Raw genomic sequence first — 7,102 nt, forward strand, 5'->3', positions numbered from 1 at the left:
TCTTAAGTTTTTATATCTTTATTATGACCTCCTAAAGTCGATCAAAGGAAAAAAATAGAATTAAATCATTTTTGCCTGGCTCCATGCAAAGCAAGTTTATTGACAGCAGTAAAACAACTGACCAGTCGGAAGTGTTAAATGGAATTAGTTGCAGTGAACATTCCTTTATCATGTCTTCCCGTTTGCTTGCTAAGTAAGAGTATCTGCAACTTGAATTTTCACAGATAAAGAATTGACTGTACATTTCTGACACCTGGGCTCCCTAAGAACCAGAGTGTTCGTGTCCTGGTTTGGTTAATTACATCCCTTTTTTCAAATATTCTTGAGGATTTTAAAATGGTTCCAGTCTTTTTGCACAATCTGTTCCAAACTGGTACACAATCCGTTTCAGACTGGTATTCAGAATCATACGATACAGTTACTAGCTGTATTTCACTCTTGAGATATTTGTACTTTGGAAACGTAACTGGGCTTTTGCATTTAAGTTTTGTAGGTGCTTTAATATACTTGTGTAGAATACTGTAATCTCATAAATGAAGATGGTGCTGCTGACCAATTCCTTGCCTTCTGTTCCTTTCTTGTGGAATTCATCATTTGTTACCTCTAATTATAATTATTTCAGTAAGTTATCACCTTCCCTAATGAATGTAATACAACAGTTTACTTATTCTTATATCTTCCATAATACTAGCATGGTACCTACAATAAATATTTTTAAATTAACAAATGCAAACATTCTGATAAGTGATAATTCATACATATCTGTCTATAGCCTTTCATCCCATTTTCCTCATGACCAGGTTTATTGAGATTATACACAACTGAGTGCCAGACCTAATAAATCTCTATTGTCATCAAATACTATTACCAGGCTGAGTGATACTATACAAGGAAGATACTCCTCTCGTTGAACTTCCTTTAAAAAATAGATTATTGAGCACTTTTTAGATAGCGTTTAGTCAAGTATCTTTCCTCCCAGGGCTTAGGTTGGTCAAGGCTAGTAAGAAAGAAAAACAAAACAAAACAAAAGTCACTTTTAGCCATTGAAGAAAGTAAGCAAGTTCTCATCATTTCCTTTAAACCATGAAACCATTCATTCATTCAACAAGGATTTATTGAGTTCTAACTAAGGCCTAGGAATACAAAGGCAAGAAAGACATGGCAAGGTGGTTCCTGCCCTCAAAATGTACATAGTCTAGTGGGTAAAGGATGCAAGGAAGTCACAACTGTAGAGTTCATTCCCAGCTCAGGAAAGCCCTCCAATGGAGGGGATTTTTTTTTTTTAAGATTTTACGATTTTATTTATTTATTTGAGAGAGAGGGAGGGAGAGAAAGAGCAGGGGGAGGAGAGCAGAGGGATTGGGAGAAAGAGAATTCCAAGCAGACTACCTGCTGAGCACGGAGCCTGATGTGGGGCTCCATTTCCTGAGATTGAGATCATGACCTGAGCTGAAATCAAGAGTCCATCGCTTAACCAACTGAGCCACCCAGGTGCCACAGGAGGGGATTCTTGACCTGAGTATTCAGTGACCAAGGAGGACCTAATAACCTGATGAGGAAACAGGGAACTGGTGTTTCAGACAAAGACAACAATACCTTTGCAGGGATGGAGGTACCAAACAGCACAATGCTTTAGAGGCTCTGCGGGCAGTTCCATTTTGTCAGGACAGGCACAGAAGAGGGTCAAAGAGGTGGGAAGAAAAGGTAGAAGGGCTTCTTTAAAAAGGGGGTGGTGGGTGGGGCTCATGTGCTAAACCAAGGAGTTTGAACTTGATACTCTAGGAATTATTAATAAATAATAAAATCTTTGGAGATTTTAAGCCCCAGAACAACTGAATTTGCGTTTTGGAAACCAGGGAGACTAGACTGGGGCAGGAGTAAATCAGGAGGTGGTGGCAACAACTGGGATGAGATATGCTGCAGGTGAAGTGGGCAGGAGGGATTAGACGGGAGAAATATTAAGGAGGTGGACTCCATAGGATTTGATGTATAGTTGGACATAAGGGAGTAAATGAGAAGGAGAGAGCTCGGATGACCCTCAGGATTTTGGTTTGGGAGACAGACTGGAATGTCGTGGTCATCTCTGTGAAGTAGAGATCCCAGAAGGAGGAGCAGATTTCAGGGGACAGGCTGAATACCTGTAGGAGAAAGAGTAGTACCATAAATCAGGGCATAGCAAAGGATCTTAGTCCGTCATTTCCTCAAAGTGTGTTATTTGGAACTCTAGTAGATATGATCCCCAAACATAAAATTTTCCTTTAATCGAATAAGTGAAAAATGCTAGGCTAACCAAAATTTAGTGGGTTTCTAAACTAGAGTGGTTTTCAGTGGTTTTAATATGTTCACTGTGAATTTCTAAGAGACACATGTTATATGCAGCATTTCCCAAATGTACTCAACCTTGAACTGCTTTTTTTCAGTGGAACATCTCATGAAACATGTGTTCCACAGAACACACTTTGGGAAATGCTGACCTAAGCCAGATTTTTGGTTTATAGTAAAGAAAACTATAGCCCCAAAAGAAGTGACTTGCCTAAAGTTAAATAACTATTATTAGAAGACATTGGACTAGAATCCACATCTTCTGACCCCACTCACATGCTCTTTCTACTACATAATGCTTTATGAGCTACAAATTCATTCTAATACCTTTAGCAAATCATAGAGAGAAAAATGTTATAAAAGGATTATGGGATGTATCCTTTTAATTGAGGTTTCAAATCAGTAATTTCTAAAGCTATGCTAATTTTTAATGATTACCACTTTACATAAGGTGAAAAGAATTGTAGATTGAAAAAGTAGGACCAATTATTACCTTAGTATGGTCTTTCTGATAATTTAGCAGGAGAAATCACCTAACTAAATAGGACATTCATCTAGTCGCCCTAGCCCTGAGATATCTTTAAATAAAACAAACTTTTAGGAATGAATAGAAACATAAAAACTCGCCCCAGAAATTTTAGTGTTGATTTTTCCCCCCTTCATGTTGAAGGAAGGACAGGTTCTAAAACGTACTGAGACTATGAAAATCCACACCAGGTTTTGGCTTCCTCTCTGGCACAATTCCCCTGATTCTGAAGACTCTAATAGCTAATGGATGGGAAGATTTTCATATCCTAATTTCATAGTCTTTTTCCCCAGAGGAGAAGTTTTAGTACTTCCTATTCTTAGAAAAATGAGACAAATTGTTTGTTCCCAAGAGACTTCTTGGGACAAAACGACACTTTCTTTTTAAGAGTAGATTTTATACACGTTACCTTTGAAACTAATCATCACTGTTTTATGTTTCAGTAATTCAAAGTATTTATTTCATTTCTAGATGCCATATTCATTTTTAGTAGGCACACCAAGGACAATCCCATGTAGTATAAGTATGTTGAGTGAATGAATAATTATTTACTTAAAAAAATCAGTAGTCATAGTAGTGAAAAGAACACTACTTATCAATTTATCAAAACTATCTTTAGTGTCCACTCTGTCTCCATCTCTGTTGAATCACTTTAAGGACTACTAAAAAAATACAAAAAATAGTCTCTGATTTTAAAAAGTGATCTCACCCATTCTTGGAAAGGTTGGGAGAAAACACACTCTCATATCCTGCTGATGGAAATATAAATTGTTACAACCTTATTCTGGAGGGCAGTTTAGCAACAGACACTAAAATACCTTAAACTGTGTTTCTCTTTGATCAAGCAATTTCTCTTCTATGAATTTATTCTAAGAAGTAAGAACAAAACATTAGCTTGGATATTGTGGGATGATGGCAAATAACTGGAAATTCCCTAAATGTCCAGTAATGAGATTAAGAAAATGATTATTTCTAGAAGAATAGTTTTTGATATGAAAAGATATGCACAATATGAAAAAAACATATTACACAGGAAAAATCTAGAAGAGAATACAACAAGAAGGCAAAAACGTTTATTGCAGAGTCGTATGATTATGGTACTTTCTGTTATTTCTTTGTCTTTTAATGAATTTGTATTCTTTAATTGGCAATTAAAATGAATGAACCAAGTTAATATTTATGAAGATAAATAAATCTCTAAAAATGTTGAGGAAAATAACACAGAGAGCATATATTACTTAATAGAAAATAAAGTTATTTTTCATTTAGAAAGGGATTTCTGCATTCAAAAAACTGTTAGGGAGATGAAAACATATGAATTAACCAGAGAACAATACTCAGCTCTAATACAGACTCTAAATACAATAGGAGTTAAGGGAAGAGAGAAATTGAGTGGGGTTGAAGCAGGTTAAGTTGGGAGAAGTGAGATTTAGGTGGCACTTGGAATCTGAATGCCAAGAGGAGAAACAGGGTCTGGGGCAGTAATATAAGGTGAAGCAAGGGCCTCCCTTGGCCCATACTAGACACATCCGAACCCTCCCAGTTGAACATTAACAACTGCAGAACACTTGATCTTTGCCTGTAGAAGTATGTCCGTTTCTTTCCCACAAGTGGGATTTACACGTCCTATGGAATATAAATACGTGGTAAATAGAGTACTACATATCCTTTGTAATTTTTTTAAAGGTTATGTTAGGGTTTTTTTATGAGTAGCCCTTTTGGGGGGCATATTATCTGCAAAATCTGTAGAACTGGACATTTCCAGATATTTATTAAGAACAAACACCAGCTATTATGCAAGAGCAGTTATCACAACCTGCACTCTTACGAATGTCCTGACGGCCGCAATCAGACCACAGATGAATTCAACCAATTAGAACTCAGCAATCCTCTGATTAAGCACATGTTATAGAATGCTACTTTGGAGCCAGCTTTCTAGCTCAATAACTAAATTAGTGGTGGTAGTATTAGCTACACACACTAATTGAAAGAGTGAGTGACTCTGGTGTTTAGTGCTTAATAGTAAACTGTAAAGGCTATGCCCATCTCAAAAATGTCTGCAGTGTGAGAGCACAGGGCAGAACATGAACCTCCAACAAGTATCCCTTTAGTGTGGGTTATTGCCAGGTCTCGAGTTGCCACTGTAAACAGGGAAAAACATTCCAGATGGGGGGGTAGTTAGGGCCGGAGGAAGATGCAGTTCAGTCCATGACAGCTGCCCAGTAAATATTTGTTGAATTGAAGGGACTCCATCCAAGGTGAGAAATCAAGGCTGAAGAAGTAAATAAATACAGACACACTTGGTGGTCACAATGACTGGAAGCATAGTAATTAAAGAGTGGGGGGCGGGGAGCACCTGGGTGGCTCAGTTGGTTAAGTGTCTGCCTTCAGCTCAGGTCATGATCCCAGGGGCCTGGGATTGAGCCCCATATGGCTCCCTGCTCAGCGGGGAGTCTGCTTCTCCCTTTGCCCCTCCCCCTGCTCATGCTCCCTCTTCCCCCTCCCCTAAATAAATAAAATCTTAAAAAAAAAAGACTGGGCAGGGGGAAGATTGGAAACACACACATATACCTATATATTTTATATATATGATAAATGGTTTATAGATATTATCACACATGACGTGTTCAATTACACTGCATGATATGTTTAATATATTGTTCCTTATCAGCAATGTAAAATTCAATTCACCGTGCAAAGTTGCAATGAAGGTAGTACATTAATGTAGCCTTTCCATTGACCCCAGCACATCCATCTGTGATTCTTTGCTTCAGAAGATTTGTGTCTCACATTTTCTTTGAATAAATGTACGTCTTTAGCATAACCTAAAAGAAGTAATTGAGAGTGCTCAATCTGCAAAAAAAATAAAATGTTATCCAGGTTTCCAAACTTTATGGTCAAAATGTATATAAGTAATATATAGACAAAATGTGCTTTTTGAAACAGAAGTTTTATTTTACCAGAAACAATTTTAGATTCCTCTATTATATATTTATCACTTAACACTTTTATCCTTTATAATTCCTCTAGGCGATTGATGATTGTGTTAAGAAATTGTTCTCTCCCTTTGCTGCCTCATGGTCATATTTGCATGATTCTTTGAACTACTTGAGAAAAATCATTTGAAAAATATGTCATGGAAACACAAAGTAAACATGAATAGCTGATCACAAGAACTTTTGTTCAGTTATGGGCTTTGAGGCACGGCTATGCCAAAGAACATGACATCACCTAAAGTGCTGTCCCTGAGTGAGTCCCATCAGTCATGCTCTTCAAATGTCCCTAATTGTCCTAATTGTCCCTTCTTCACTGTTCTCTCTGCTACTACACCTCTCAAGATCTTTAGCATCTCAAACTAACATTTTGCAAGAGTCTGTGTCCTTGTTCCCACAAGCCTCTCCCTTCTCCCTTTGAAACACCCTGCATAATACTTCTAACCAACCTCTGGTACTACCAGGACCACTTTCTCTGTGTCATTTTTTCTGCTAAAAACAAACCAAAAAAAAATCTACAATCTTTAATTTGAAAAACTGTACAGCACAAAACATCAGGATAGTATGATCCTGACTTTGTTGAAAACAAAAAACCCAACATATATATATATCTCCATTGTTTAACTTTCTTTTTCTTTCTTTCTTTCTTTCTTTCTTTCTTTCTTTCTTTCTTTCTTTCTTTCTTTCTTTCTTTCTTTCTTTCTTTCTTTCTTTCTTTCGAGAGAGGGAGAAAGGGAGCATGCGAGGGGGGGAGGCGGGGCAGAGAAAGAGGCAGAGAGACAATCCCAAGCAGGCTCTACCCCCGGCATGGAGCCTGACTTGGGACCGGATCTCATAACCCTGAGATCATGACCTGAGCAGAAACCAAGATTTGGACACTTTACTGAACCACCCAGGCCCCACCATTGTTTCGTTTTTCTATTGCAGCTATAACAAATTATCATAAACTTAGTTGGCTTAAAACAACACGGAGTTATAATTATTTTACAGTTCTGGAGGTCAGAAGTCCAAAATCAGTCTCAGCTGGCTAAAATTGAGGTGTTGACAGAGCTGCACTCCTTCTGGAAGCTCTGTGAAGAATCTGTTTCTTAGCCTTTTCTAGCTTCTAGAGGCTGCCTGTATTTCTTGGCTCATGGCCCCATTCTCCATTTTCAAAGCCACAGCATAGCATCTTCCTGTCTCTCTCTGACTTTGACCCTCCTGCCTCCCTCTTACAGGCACCGTTGTGATTAACTTGGGCCCAACCAAATTATTCAGAATA

This window comes from Zalophus californianus, chromosome 3, assembly GCF_009762305.2.
Source record: "Zalophus californianus isolate mZalCal1 chromosome 3, mZalCal1.pri.v2, whole genome shotgun sequence".
NCBI classification, from domain to species: Eukaryota; Metazoa; Chordata; class Mammalia; order Carnivora; family Otariidae; genus Zalophus; species Zalophus californianus.